The sequence below is a fragment of the Tamandua tetradactyla genome, chromosome 2, assembly GCF_023851605.1.
Source record: "Tamandua tetradactyla isolate mTamTet1 chromosome 2, mTamTet1.pri, whole genome shotgun sequence".
In the NCBI taxonomy this organism is placed as follows: Eukaryota; Metazoa; Chordata; class Mammalia; order Pilosa; family Myrmecophagidae; genus Tamandua; species Tamandua tetradactyla.
This window is the reverse complement of record NC_135328.1, coordinates 195,389,043-195,402,556: the sequence shown is the minus strand read 5'-3', so window position 1 is coordinate 195,402,556 and position 13,514 is coordinate 195,389,043. Positions and strand designations below refer to the sequence as shown.

General features: G+C 47.7%; 2 long non-coding RNA genes across 2 annotated transcripts; both read right to left on the bottom strand.

Moving 5' to 3' along the window:
• Nucleotides 1–4,975: 4,975 nt before the first annotated feature.
• On the bottom strand, nucleotides 4,976–8,008 carry LOC143674607 (uncharacterized). Its single transcript, XR_013171127.1, has 3 exons — nucleotides 6,826–8,008; nucleotides 5,866–6,181; nucleotides 4,976–5,261 (listed from the first exon to the last, which is right to left on the bottom strand). It is a non-coding gene; the product is annotated as an uncharacterized LOC143674607 (long non-coding RNA).
• A 158-nt stretch (nucleotides 8,009–8,166) lies between these two features.
• Nucleotides 8,167–10,496, bottom strand: LOC143674608 (uncharacterized). The gene is made up of 4 exons (XR_013171128.1): nucleotides 10,284–10,496; nucleotides 9,827–10,110; nucleotides 9,112–9,226; nucleotides 8,167–8,450 (listed from the first exon to the last, which is right to left on the bottom strand). It is a non-coding gene; the product is annotated as an uncharacterized LOC143674608 (long non-coding RNA).
• Nucleotides 10,497–13,514: the final 3,018 nt, after the last annotated feature.

The window sequence follows — 13,514 nt, the reverse complement described above, 5'->3', positions numbered from 1 at the left end:
CGTGTAGGTTGGGACCACCGTGGGCTGTCACACCACAAGGAGTGGCACCTTATCAGCTGCTTCTCTGAGCCACAAGACCTTCCAGGCCAGCTGGATCATTTCCTTCGACGGCGCCAATTGTGTTGTCAGTTGATTAGGCAGGAAGTGGGAAACCTCTAGCCCTGTGAGGCCTCAGCTTACGCTTCTGCCCTCTGAATCTGAGCTGGGGCTGCTGGTGAATTCCTTTTAATACTTAAGGGAGGCAGGGAGGCACATTGGACAGGACTCCATGTGCTGGAGTCGAACTGCCTGTATGCTAAGTATGACTTTGGCCCTTGGACCATCAACCATATCTAGGCCTCTTTTCCCTTACCTAAAAACTGGAGATAATATATAAAATATAATAACCATAAAATAAAAATCCTATAATGATGATGAAATGAGAACTGGGCTCAGGAATTGAACTCCCTGAGGTCAAATCCCAGCTCAACAGCACTTATGCCTATGAGACCTGGTATGAAACTTAACCTCTCTCTACAGTCATATTGAACTACTGGTGGTTCCCGGAAGATACCAAGCTCTCTCCCACCTCCACCCCTCTATATGTATTATCCCACCACCTAGAACAGCATCCCAGCTCCCTTCCCCAGGTCACATAGTTCGTCCATCCTCAGCTTGGATATCACCTCCTCTGGGAAGTCTTCCTGAACCCCACTAGGCCCCGTCTCTGTGCTCCAAAAACAGATACCCAGGGCTTCACCTGTCATAGCACCAGCTATGAAAATGCTGCCAAAGGATTTGATAAGTCCCTTCTAGGCACCAGATATTGTTCTGGGAGCTGGGGATTCAGCATTGTACAAAATAAACAGAAATCCCTGCCCTCGTAGAGCTTCCGTTCTAGTCTGTTTTCCCTCATGTGTCAAAATTCTCCATTCACACTGTGTGCTCTGACTTGAGGGAGTGTATCTGCTTCAATAGGTTTGGCACATAGTTGGGGTTTATTCTTTGAAGGAGGGGAGTCTTGTCACTATTGGGTTCCGAGCGTCTGCCTGACTTGGACCCCGGGACCTCTCACTTCTGGAACTCTGGCACTGGAAGCATTAGAGAAGGTCCAGGAGAAATTAAGGCTCAGCAAGTGAGTGGCTCAGGCAGGAGTGGATCTCAGGGATCCTAATGCTGAGTGCACCACTGCTTCCACATCTGGCAGCGATACGTCTGAACCGGAAACAGTGGCATGGCTATCAGACCGTGCAGATTGTTTTCCCTTGAAGATAATGACTGAAGAAGAGATGCAAAAGTTTACAAATGTGTAAAAACACATTATCAGTGGGAGCTCTGCCTTTTATACATGATCTTTCTGTAAACCTACAACTTCTCTAATAATAATAACTTCATCATACAAAGTAAAGAAACATACGGGGAAATCGCTCCAAATTGCCAGGCAGCAAGAGAACTCATTCTTTGGATGTTTCAAGGATCGCTACGCATCCATTAAACCTAGAGGGAAATCACACGCGCAGAGGGAACAGTAAACCCACCAGAATAACGAGTTTCAGATGTCTTGACTATTTCAACTCAACAGCAATAAGAGAAGACAAATCTAAATTATCTTTTGAAAGTACCAAACTAGAATCTTTCACAGAAAGTCTTAAACTATTTTTACTCTACGCAGGAAAATTGGCTGCTTCTCATGTAGAAGATGACATGCCCTGACAGAAAAGAAAGTGTTATAAAGCCAGAAGGAAAAGAGAATATAATTTCTTGAGGACTTACCGTGTGTCTACACAGGGCTGGGCACTGCTAGCTTATTGTTTAAATCCACATGAAACCATGTGGACAGGTATTATTATCTCCAAAGTCCAACTCTGTACCTGCTCTACAAGTATCTACTGAAGAATAATGAATGCCCATTTGACAAGTGAGGGTATTGAGATTCAAAGTGACTAATGGCTCAGTGGAGGCCTGTTGTGCTCCTAGACTTCCCCATCTGCCTCCCCAAGGCCTGATCTCAGCTTGACCACTTAATTGCAGGGCAGTGCTGGCCAAATCAGGTCATTGCTCTTTGCCTCAGTTCACCATCTGTACATGGGGACAATAGCATCTGCCAACAGCTGGCCTAGTACAAAGGGGCTGAGTGGGTGTTGGAGAGATTGTTAGTCCTAGGTGGAACCAGTCCATCTGACACAAAGCTGGGCCTGTCCCTCTGCCTAGCTGTCTGGGGCACCACAGCAGACCCAAAAGGGTTATCTACTTGAAACTTCCATAGACAGGAAAGGGGGGAAGTGACCAACAGCTTTTTCTTTAAAATATACAATGTGAAAATTAAGAGCTTGGGCTTCACAGTATAATTAGTGTCCCCAAAGGGCAGCAAGCACTATCTCAGGACTGAGGCTGCAATGAAAAGCCATGCTTTGCCCCATCTTTCATAATACTGCAATAACCAAAGCCCATGGCTCTAAGTTAATATTTTTGACAACCTTAAGTTGGTGGTAGAGCTGAGAAATATGCTGCATGCCTTGCAAAGTCTGGAACAAATTATACACACACAGAAAGTACTGGATACTTGAGCCCAGATTGCCAGGCTGGGCCCTGATGGTCTGCTTTCTCTGCTTCCAACCTGCCTTGACACCCACCAAGTGCTGGCCCCCAAAACTCAGTCTCTGACCCCACATGATCTTTACAAGCTCCCCTAGAAATACTGGGTACTTGAAAAAACACAAGTACATTGGCCTCAGGGAGACCTGGACTCAAGCCCTGGCCTTGCCTCTTACCAGCTATGAGGCCTCGGGGGAGTCCATCACCCTCCCTGAGCCTCTGTTTCCTTATCTGTGAAATGGGCTCAGGAAAGCTCCCTAGTACTGCAAAGGTTGAGAGAGATGGCTTGTTTGAAAATGCCTTACACCAGATGCAGCTGATGGTCAACTCTCAGTAAACGTTCCCTCTCTTCTACCCTAGCTCAGACCCCGTAGTCCATACCTGCAGCCCTTTCCCCAGATGGCAGCAGTGGCTCTGGGGTGGATGGAAGCAGGCACAGAGCGTCAAGGATCTTGTAATGAGGTTGATGAATTGAGAGAATGGATGAGAGAAGTCAAAGAGTAATTCTGATTCGACTTATTGGAGCACCAGCTATGTGGTAGACGTGTGATAAACGTTTAGCATATAGAATCACATTCCATCTTCCCAACCACCCGGCAAGGTATGTGCCATTCTAGAAGACAGGCTGGGGCTCAGGGACGTGAAGGAACTTCCCCGAGGTCACCTCCTAATATTCGGTGGAGCTAGAATTTGAACCTAGGTCTGCATGGCTGGAAAGCCAAAGTTCTTAACCCTTCCATTGGCCTCAGCTGGTACCTGAAATACTACCAGTCACTCTCCTGAGAAGCAACGAGAAAGAAGTGTGAAAATACATACACAATGCTTGGGACTTGGCAGAACACCCACCCCAGGCTGGCTGAGGGACCAGTGGACGTGATATCATGGATACAGAGGCTTGTGAGCAGCCCAGTGCTGTGATATACTTGGCTGCCCCTGTGGCTGAAACCTGGGGAGCCAGCTGGCCAGAACAATTCTCCCCAGGGCTGGCTTCATGACCTCTCTGTCCACCCAGGCCCTGGCTCAGCAGAACAAATGTTTTGGGTCGAACCCTGTGACTTAAGATGCTGTTTAAAGTCTCATTTCTGAGACAGAGAAACATCCTAACACATGATTTTGCAAAGAAGACCCAACCTCTTTTCTCCACTGAGTCTCCATGGCACGGTCCAGAAAAGGGAGGGCCCCCTCATTTTGAGATTAGTTGAAGTCAGTGACCTTCTACTCTTTAGAGTCAGGTTAAGCGAGGTGGCTAAATGAATCTCACATTCTTGTTGGATGTAAATGTGTGATGGGAAATGTCTGCCATTTCACTTTAATAAGTGATAAACAAGATTTATTCCTTATGCTTGGATTTGGGGTAGATTCCAATCCCTCACTGCGCTGGCATGTATCAGTTACTACAAATGCAGTGTCACGCCCAAAGCCCCAGAGGAAAGGGTTCTGTTCCCAAGACAACGGTAGAAGTAACAATGCAAAACCTTAGAGTATATCAGCATTAAATTAGCACCCATTTACAGTAACACCTAGAGGCTCCTTCCAAAAAGTACAGAGAAACAGAATCCTGGTAGCATTTTATATTTTGTAATCATTTTATGGCCATAATAAAACAATCTCCATTCCACATCCCATCCCTTTTGTCTAGATCAAGGTAAAACGATTCTCATTTTCACGGGGGAGTTGTACGCGTCCATGTTGAATGAAAAGAAATCCTGTTCAAGTTGCGGCTGTTGTCTCCTCAGCCGTGTCCACGCAATTCCAGCAGATTTAATATCCGCACATCCTTGCGACGCTCTTCAGACCAACTCAGATGTGGGACTCTCAACCTTGTGTCAATAAAAGAGCGGAATTCGTAGACTGGACAAAGACCTGTTCTTCCTTGCCACACTGGACTCGTAGACGCCTTCTTTGGTTCGGGTTGTAGAAGATGGGCTGGAGAAGTGAAGATGTCTCTCGGCCTGAATCTAATAGCGGAGATGGAGAAGAAGTGAAAGCCACAGCAGGAGGACACTGACTGTAGATAGAGAAGCTACCATCCCGGGGGCGGAGGATTCGGCTGTCGCAGCCGGCGTGGTCTTAGCCTGGGAGTCCACCTGCGGGGTTAGGAGCAGCGCCAGAATCAGCAGCCCCAGCCCCAGGCGGACCAGCACCTCTCTGCCCATGTCGGCTCGGTCGGTGGCGGCGCGTGCCTCTCCCTGCTCCAGCCACTGGGTCCCGGCGGGGCGCAAGCAGCCAGAATAGCAAGCGCGGCCCCCTGCGGGTCCGTATATACCGGGGGCGTCACAATGGCCGTGACGCGGCGCCGCCCCCCCCCACGCCGGCCCGCCCCCCACCCCCACCCCCAGTACTTTGTGTTGAAACAAACAGGGTCAAAGCTGTTGAAAGAGCCTGTCCCTTGCTCCTTAGAAGTTTGCTTTCCGCCCCCCAACCCCCGCCCCGTGCCTTTTTTTTTTTTTAATGATTCCAAATGGCTTCATTTTTTCCGTGTTTTTTTAAAGTGATGTATGTGGTTGTTTGAAAGTTAGTAGCGCAGACTGTGAGAAGAGGTTTTATACCCCGGAGTTAATCGCTGTAAATACTTGGCATGTTTTTATACTGTACAGTTACAGATCTTTTACTCAATAGAGATTGTACTTTGTGTCCAGAGTTTTGGCTGAACATTTGATCATGAGCATTTTCCTCTCATTAAAATCCTAAAAAAAAAAAAAAGTTTTCATCAAGTTCTTAAAACGATTGCAAACAGAACTCTGTGTAGATAGTTTTATCCTCATTATCCTTAAAAAATCAATTTAAGAATTTTTATGCTTTTTAAGATTTTCCAACTTTTCTGCCCCGGTTATATATTTCTTTTAAAGATTGAACAGGTAGTTTGGTTTTTGTTTTTGTTTTGTTTTGTTTTGTTTTTTTGATGGGTGGTGTGGGTGAAATTCAAGCTAGAATAGACCAGAGTGGAAATTGCTCTGAAGAAAAAAAACAACATAAAAAGTAGACTGTGAACATTAAAGAATTAAAAAAAAAAATAGGAAACTCATGGCTAATAATGAAGCATTTATAATTGGAATGGGAACTTGACCCTTTTGGATTACCAATTATAATTGGTAATGGATAAAAATATACCTTCACTGATGTTTGAAATTTGAGAAATGGCATAAAATTTTTAATTAAGAATTTAAAAGGTTTTACTCCATGCTCTGTTAACAGCTTAAATAGGAATTTGAAAGTTACCCAATATCCCATTTGTTCTTTATTTTCCAGAAGGTAAATATTTTCTTTATATTCCAGAAAATAAAAACTTACCTTCACTGTGCTTTTCCTAACCCACTGCTTCCTGCCTCTTCAGGAATCTGTTTTTCTGAATCATGAGGGGACTGCCCTGAAGAGTTGTCTGATTCGTTTGCCTTTTGGGAGTTAGCCCCACACGAACTGGAGCCAAACCTTCTTAGTTTTTACTTTCCTCCAGGAACACAAGGCGATGGTAGTGGCAGAGGTGGAGGAAGCAAACAGGTTCCTGGGAGCTGGGAAGGCCACCTCTTTTCCTAGATGTCTGGGACACTGACGGCTTCAGTCCACATTAGGGTCAGACGGGAGGAGAGGAGAACAACAAGCTCAGCTCCTAAATGAAGGGTGTTTCCAGAGACAAGGATCCTATTTTTTCCTCCTGTTTTTTAGCTAATTTTAAGCAAGCACTTAGAATCGATTTGCCCAGGCCCAATCTCCTTCACTTTCCTGTTGGCTCAATAGGGATCCAAGATGCATGATTTCGGTAAGGATGGAAATTTGCGTTCTGGTCTTTCTGCCCCAGCCAACGTGTCCTGAGTGTTCCCTCCTCTACACTCATGAATTTGCTGACCTCTCAGTTTGAATGTGGAGTGTTTACCATTCTTGGTAGTCACCCAGCAACAGAAACTTCTTTCTACAATTAGGAGAACTCCCTGTTTTAAGAGACAAAAGAGCCTGAAAATGCCAGAGGTTTTCTTTCCCATCCTCCTTTACAGCTTGGATGCAATCATGTCATGAGTTTCCTCCACTCAGTTGAATGTTCAGTCCACACTTTGGGCTGAACGCTTCCGACAACCTTTCTGCTTACATTATGTGAATAATAACCCTAAGAGAGGTGGGACAGTTTTGTCTGTTTAAAAACTCCCTACTGGGCGGTTCAACAGTGGCTCAAGTGGCAGAATTCTTGCCTGCCATGCGGGAGACCCAGGTTCAATTCCTGGTGCCTGCCTATGCAAAAAAAAAAAAAAAAATACCTACCTTTTAGGACTGAGTTAAAATGCTGCTCCAGGAAGCCTCCTCTCTTCCCTTGCCCAATTTTCTTTTGGGCTTTACCCCATGGCATTGTAGCTCCTTGAGGGCAGTGACAGCCTCTATACACCTCAGTCTTCATATTACTGTAGCAATACCTTATGTTCATGGTGTGGGTTGGTTTGCCAGTCAAAGACATCTCAGTCCTCAGTTTTAGATTTTTCCTTTGTGCTTTGCCTTTGCAACTTTGCGAAGAGAGGGTCTCTTCGCATTTTCTGGCTCCCCCTCTGGCCCTCTCCCAGTAGTACTGTTTTGTTACTTGTTACTGAAAGCTTAACAGCTTGAGGGTAAGGGACAGGGCAGGGGAATGTTCTCTGTTTAAGCTTCAATCTTGGGCAAAGAAACCACGTCCCTGGTCTCGAGGTGTGGCCTTCTCATTTCTCCTGCCCTATACTAGCTGTGGTTTGGTGTCTAGCATGTGTTTATATTCCTCCCTGAGAAGTAGGCTTATGGAAAAGGGAACACTCATGTGCGGAGGCACTAAAGTGGGAGGGAACATGGCCAGGATGAGATGCTGAAGAAGGTCAATGCAGCCTGGTGGAAAGAAGTCAGAAATGATGGGAGTTGAAGCCAAGAGAAGTGGGGCCGCGGTAGGGTGGAGTTTAGCCTCCATTCAAAAGACTAGAGGTTACTGAGGCTGTTCTCTGCCTCCTGTTCTGCTTCTCAGAAGGAAACAAAAGCTAGGGGAGTTGAGAAGGAGAAGGCAGAGAATGCGGGTCATAAGTTAGTGTCTTCTCCTCCATTTAGCCAGCAGTAGTTACGTGTTATTCACTATTTTCAGAACTTGGACCCATCACTCATGGCTGTCACCTCCTTTGTGCCATTTTCTTTTTTTTTTCTTTCTTGGAAATGGTTTTGTTCAAAGACATTCAAAGGCCTTCATTTTGGCATATTGTGTTCCCTAGACCTGCCCCTTCCCCACACCATCCACCTTTTTCTAGTTAGATACGACAGGACTTGCTCAAGTGCACACTGTCAACACCCTGTTGTGAGCAGCACCCACAGCCCCATCATCATCGGCCACAGTGGTTGAAGTTGCCTGGCAGCTGCAGGCATTGTGTGCTCAGCACGTTGCCCTGTGCGGTGGGTGTGGGGAGAACCAGCTCCTCTGACCCTTGCCACCACCCCTTCAGCACTTGTTCCTTCATGTCATTCACATATTTTCACTGGGCTTAATTTTCTCATCATAGGAGAAAATATAGGCTTGTTTTAAAGGATTCAAATATAGAGAAATGTAAATACCAGAAACCAAGGGCCCCCAACCTCCCAATGCCCTTCTTCCTACCTTGCAGATGAGGAAACTGAGGCAGCCGGCGCTTTCTGCATGACCTCGCGCGTTCCCTCTGAGCACACAGCTGTGCTCTCCATCTGCCTGATGAGATACCAGCAGTTCAGCACATCTCAGGGGAAGCCAAGGCCCTGGGGAGGTCTCAGGAGTTGCAAACATGTGGCTCACCTGGGTGGGCTGTTTCTCTTCTAGTGCATTGCCAGCAAATCAATATTTGACTGTGCCACCCAGTGCAGTGCCTGCCTCGCCGCTCAGGGATGGTAGAGAGAAACAATCTTGTCAAAATCTAAAAAGAGGTAATAGCATGAGTGACATCCTCAAAATGGCAACATAAGACATCCCTTGGAAAAATCGCCCCTCAGAAACAACTAATAAAAAGACAAATCTCACTTGCTTGGAACTCTGGAGGAAGATAGAGACTGGAGAAGGACTCTATAATCACTGAATTAAGCAGGGGGGTGGGGAACACCAAAAAGGAAGGTAAGAGATCTACGACTCAGTCTGGACCCCTCCCCTCACTCCATCCCACATGGCTTGGGAGTCACACAGCAGCAGCGCTCCAGCACAGGTACCTCCTGCCATGGACGCAAACCACAGAGCAACTCACACGTGTGTTAGAAGCCCTCTCATATCCAGGCACCAAGACCCAAGGCCACCTCGACCTGGGGAGGAAGCCGGCTGGCCAGCACCAGCCGTGCAAAAGGGCCCCCAAGAAACAAAAGAGACCCACGCAGAACTGTTGGCAAAAGGTAAGCACAACCAACTAGTTCTTTAATTGCTGGAACATTTAAACGCAAAAACAGGCATTTTCATCACTGACCCTGAGCAAGTTACTATAACAGTGCACCGTGGGGACATAGGCTCAGGGCAACAGAAACGTTCAGCAAGTGATCCCTTTATTGACCAGAACAAAGAGTCCCAAAAGGGCACATCTCCTTGTCACTTACTTAGTACAAAGGGTCCACAAGAGCAAGGGAGGAAGTCACACCACAGTCAGTCTCCCGCGGTGACCAAAAACTGCTCCAGGTCGGCGTTGATAGATGGCAGGCAGATTTGCGCTCCCTACTTCATGCCAGAGAAGAGAGACTTTATACTGTTTGCGAGTGGTTTATACCCACCTTGCGGGGAGGACGCCCTGCCACTGAAAATTCCTGTTCTAATAAGCATTTGGGGCTTCTCATTCCCTGATTCTGGGTTTAAGGTCCTGCAGGTCTGTTTCGTTAGACTTAACGTCTCCCCCAGGTTGTGGAATGGCACACAATAGAAAAGGAGGTGGGGGTAATGGAAGACCAGAGGATGGCCACTTAGCATGTATTTATGACTGCCCCAGAGAAGTAGGTGAGGGCAAGTGAGGTCTCCTTGATGGCCCTTTAACAGGTGTCTGTGACATCCTTAACAGTCCACCTCCCAGTCTTTTGACCAGGCCCAGCTTATTCCTCTGCATTTTCTATTGCAACATAAACCTCCCTCCTATCTCAGACACAAAGGTGAGGAGGGTTGGACCTGCTAGCTCAGAACCTTCAGTGATGTTCGTGATAAAGGTTTAGGCTGAGCCTGAAGGGCTCATGCTGTGAACTCAGCAGTGCCAGCTTGGGTGGCTGACAGATTGCATGTCATATGTTCCCTGGTAGAACAAACTGAAAAGATGACTGAGACATTCACAGGTTTCATTGCATGGAGAGTTGTTGCATCTCTATGGGTAGCAGAAGAAAAATGCATAGCCAATGGATATGCCAGTATTCTTGTTGGAGGGACTTCCTAGTGTCAGGCCAAACGTGAGGCAGGGAAGATCAGCTCCTCATATGTCACTCTGGGCTCAGCAAAGAGGAGATAGAGAGCAAAGGAGCACCGTGGCAGGTCCAGCAGTTGGTCAGGTTCCCCGCCTCCATGATGGTCTGAGTCAGTTGGACAAAGGTGTCTTCCTTCCAGGTTGTTGAAGGTTAAATCTGTAGAAAAATGAGAAGGGAGCAGTCACTAGTTCTGACAGGGTGTTTGCACAACCATTTCCACAGCAGGCATTTTTCTTGGCCTATTTGCAAAAACTTATTTTGTCTTTCTGAGGCTACCCAGTCTGTCTGCCCCTTTCCCTGAACTATAACTTCACCTTTTCCCCATTTACCTGAGTGTCTTTCTTGTATCTTCTGGCCCATTTCCACCCTTCCTGATGGATGGGAATTGTCAAGATTCATTGAAGGTGTCCCCTGACCATTCCCAAAGAGGGTTTATGGACCAACCAGAGGTAGGCATCGCCCACTAATCTACAGTGTGCATGTGTGAGGCTTGGAGGTTCCCACCCACTGGATTGTCAGCCCTTGTATGTTAAGCACTTACAGATCTGTTTCTTCCATCACACCTCTAAACCTGGCAGCCCTAACTGCCCACCATCTTGGGAATCATGTAGAAGATATAATGGAGTAAAAAGCAGAATGGTCCCCTGACAGTGGTTGGAAAGGACTGTCCCTAGTGGTATCTGCTTGTTCGTCCTTTTTTTTTTTTGACCAGTCTTCATTTTGATGGAGGTAAGGGCAGACCCAGCAAAACCTGGGTTGCTCACCCACCCTTACCCCCTCCCCAGCTTAAAGAATGAAATAAAACTGTGTTTCCCATTCCAGTAAACTGCTGAATTCAACTTCCAGAGAGCCTGAGAAAGGTGGACAGCCCATCCAGAGAGAGAGTTATCAGGGTGTAAACACTGAAGCCCCTTTTTCAGGCAGCCCTAAAGTTCTCCACCATGCCGTCTGCCTGCGGGTGGTGGGTGATAGTCACGTGAAAGGTGTATCTGATTCCATGGTTCTGGGCCTATAACTTAGTGGATTGTGTAGTAAAGTGTGGTCCTTGGTCAGAGGAGTTGTCCTCTAGATATCCAAAGGGGTAGAAAATCCACTTTTCCAAGGTATCCCATGTGTGTATTGCATCTTTATGAAGAACTGGAAAGGCAGAGCCACAGCTTAAGTAGCTGTTCACCACAAACAAGGCACAGGACGTACCTTGGGATGGTGGCAGAGGGCCAAGGTAGTCCACTTGACCTGAGCAGTCTAGTACAGCCCCTCTGGAATAGCTTCTAAATGCCTCTTTTTTGGGATCTGACTTGTAATCGACATATCTCACATTGGTAAATGGTAGATTGAGACTCTTTTAGTGAAAAAGCTCCTTGTGTTCTTGGGCCTATAATTTTATGGTGTCAGAATGTCCCTTGTATTTTGCTGGGTGAATGAATCCACCCAGCAACAGAAACATCCATGGGAAATTCAGCTGTTTTGACACTGTCACCATGGGTAAATCCATCATCCTCATCCTCTGGGCAGGGCTCACCCTCTGCTCTTGCCCAGGAAGATCTCCAGGCTCACTGGATGTGAAAAGCAGTTCAGAGCATCCCTTACCAGCCAGGCCATTCCAGTGACGTTCATTGTGATACAGGTCCTTGCCCTGTGCATCACCATGGGTAGCATAAGTGGTGCCTTTCCATGCTGCCAATTGTTTCCAAAACTTGCTTCTCCACACCAGGAAACCTATAATTCTCCAATCACGTTCCCCCCATGAACCTCACCAAACTGCCAAACCATTGGCTATGGGGGGGAGGGGGGCGGTGGGAGCACGTGCCATTCCCAGGATGGGCTGCTTGGGTTTGGGTGTTTTACGGATAAGAGGATTGCCCATAGTTCAGCCCACTGGGCACCTTTTCCAGTGCCCCAGGTAGTATACAGTCTGCCTGAGGTGAGAGAGACAGCGGCTGCTGCCTAATAAATGCCAGATGGAACGTACCACTTCCACTGGGTGATGTTCTGTCGCTGGGCACTGCGTGGGTAAGTGTCCTAATTGCCCAGGCCCCAGGATGATGAGGATTTCTGGCCTCAGGAGGACCAGAGAGCTCTCCATGATCCCTTCCACTTCCACCAAGGCCCAACAGCATGCCAGAACTTGCCTCTCAAAGAGATAACCATGCTGGGCTGCATCTGGGGAAGTCTTGGTCCAGAAACCAAGGAGTCTGCAAATTCCTGTTGCTCCCTCTTGCCGGGGAGATCAGTTGGCATGGTTCTGGGAGGCAGAAACCTGTAACTCAAATGGAGATCCAGGCTCTAAACATCCTGGAGGCAGGTAGCTGAACAGAGGCCTGCTCCTTCTCCACTCCCCGGTGGAAAGCACCTGCTTTCCATGTTCCTCAACACAGGAGTGCCCGGAGGATACCGAGATGAGACCGATAGGCAAATAGCACAACATCTGAGGCCGCAGATCCCAAAGGGGGCTCTGGTGCATTTAAGACCCAATTGACTAGTTAGTCACCATGCTCCATTCTCTTTTCTCACTGGCCACACTGGGTTTTATGGGCAGAGACACAAGAGCCGAGGACACCTGCAGATAGAAAGCCCTTTATGAGTTCAGTTATGTGCTTTTCCTTACCAGGGAGGCAGTAAGATGCCACTATTGGACAATGTGGCAAAGATAGGGGAACACTGAGGGTGCACAGCTAGTCACTCACCTAAACATAATGGCCAGAATTTGCTGGGTTGGAGGGGCACATGCCTGCAGTCACCACTGGGACCTCAACCCCTACAAAGCTTTCTGCATTGGGAAACACGGCCATCGGAGGGGAAAGGGGGCCAAAGGGCCTGACTCACACAGTGGCAGTAACCTCTCATCGCCACGCCCAAATGGAATGCCCCAAACTTTCCAACTCTATTCACTGTCCTCTCTCCTCTGCACTTCCCAGAATGATATGGCTTGGGTGCCTGTATCTGAAAGCACCATAAAGGTTTATTTACTACCCCTAAATTGTTAAAGTACTGGGACAATATGCTTTTTGTCCCCAGGGGGTGGGCAGGGACCTTGGCCCCACCACTAGGCCATTTTTAATTTAGCCAGGTCTGGGTATAGAGGCATCTCCCAGACGCTGGACTCCTCACCCAGGGCTGAAGGGGGAGGTTGGGGATATGCAAACTCTACCTCCTCCTCTACCAACCAGACCTGAGCTCCATGAGTGGGGTTGCCAAGGGGCACAGGTGACCCCCACCCTGTTCTGTGGATGCAAGAGCCTGCCACGTAACTAGGCATGCACCCACCACCTACCAGCTGCCCTGCCAGTCACCATGAGGCCACTACCTTGGCATGGGAGCCCCTCCCCCAAGCAAGCGGGGTGGGGTTAACATACTCAATCACATCACCCACTGGAAGCACTGTGGAGAGAAGCAAAATAAGCTTGTTGCCCCACTCAGGAGGCCCCTTTCTAATAAAAGCATCAATGTCCCACTGCGAAATGGAAATCTGGTGAGGGGAAAAATCCCTCTGATGAGAGCGGAATATCCACGCACCAATACAGAATTCTCACAGTGTACCACAGCTCCCTCCTTCTTAC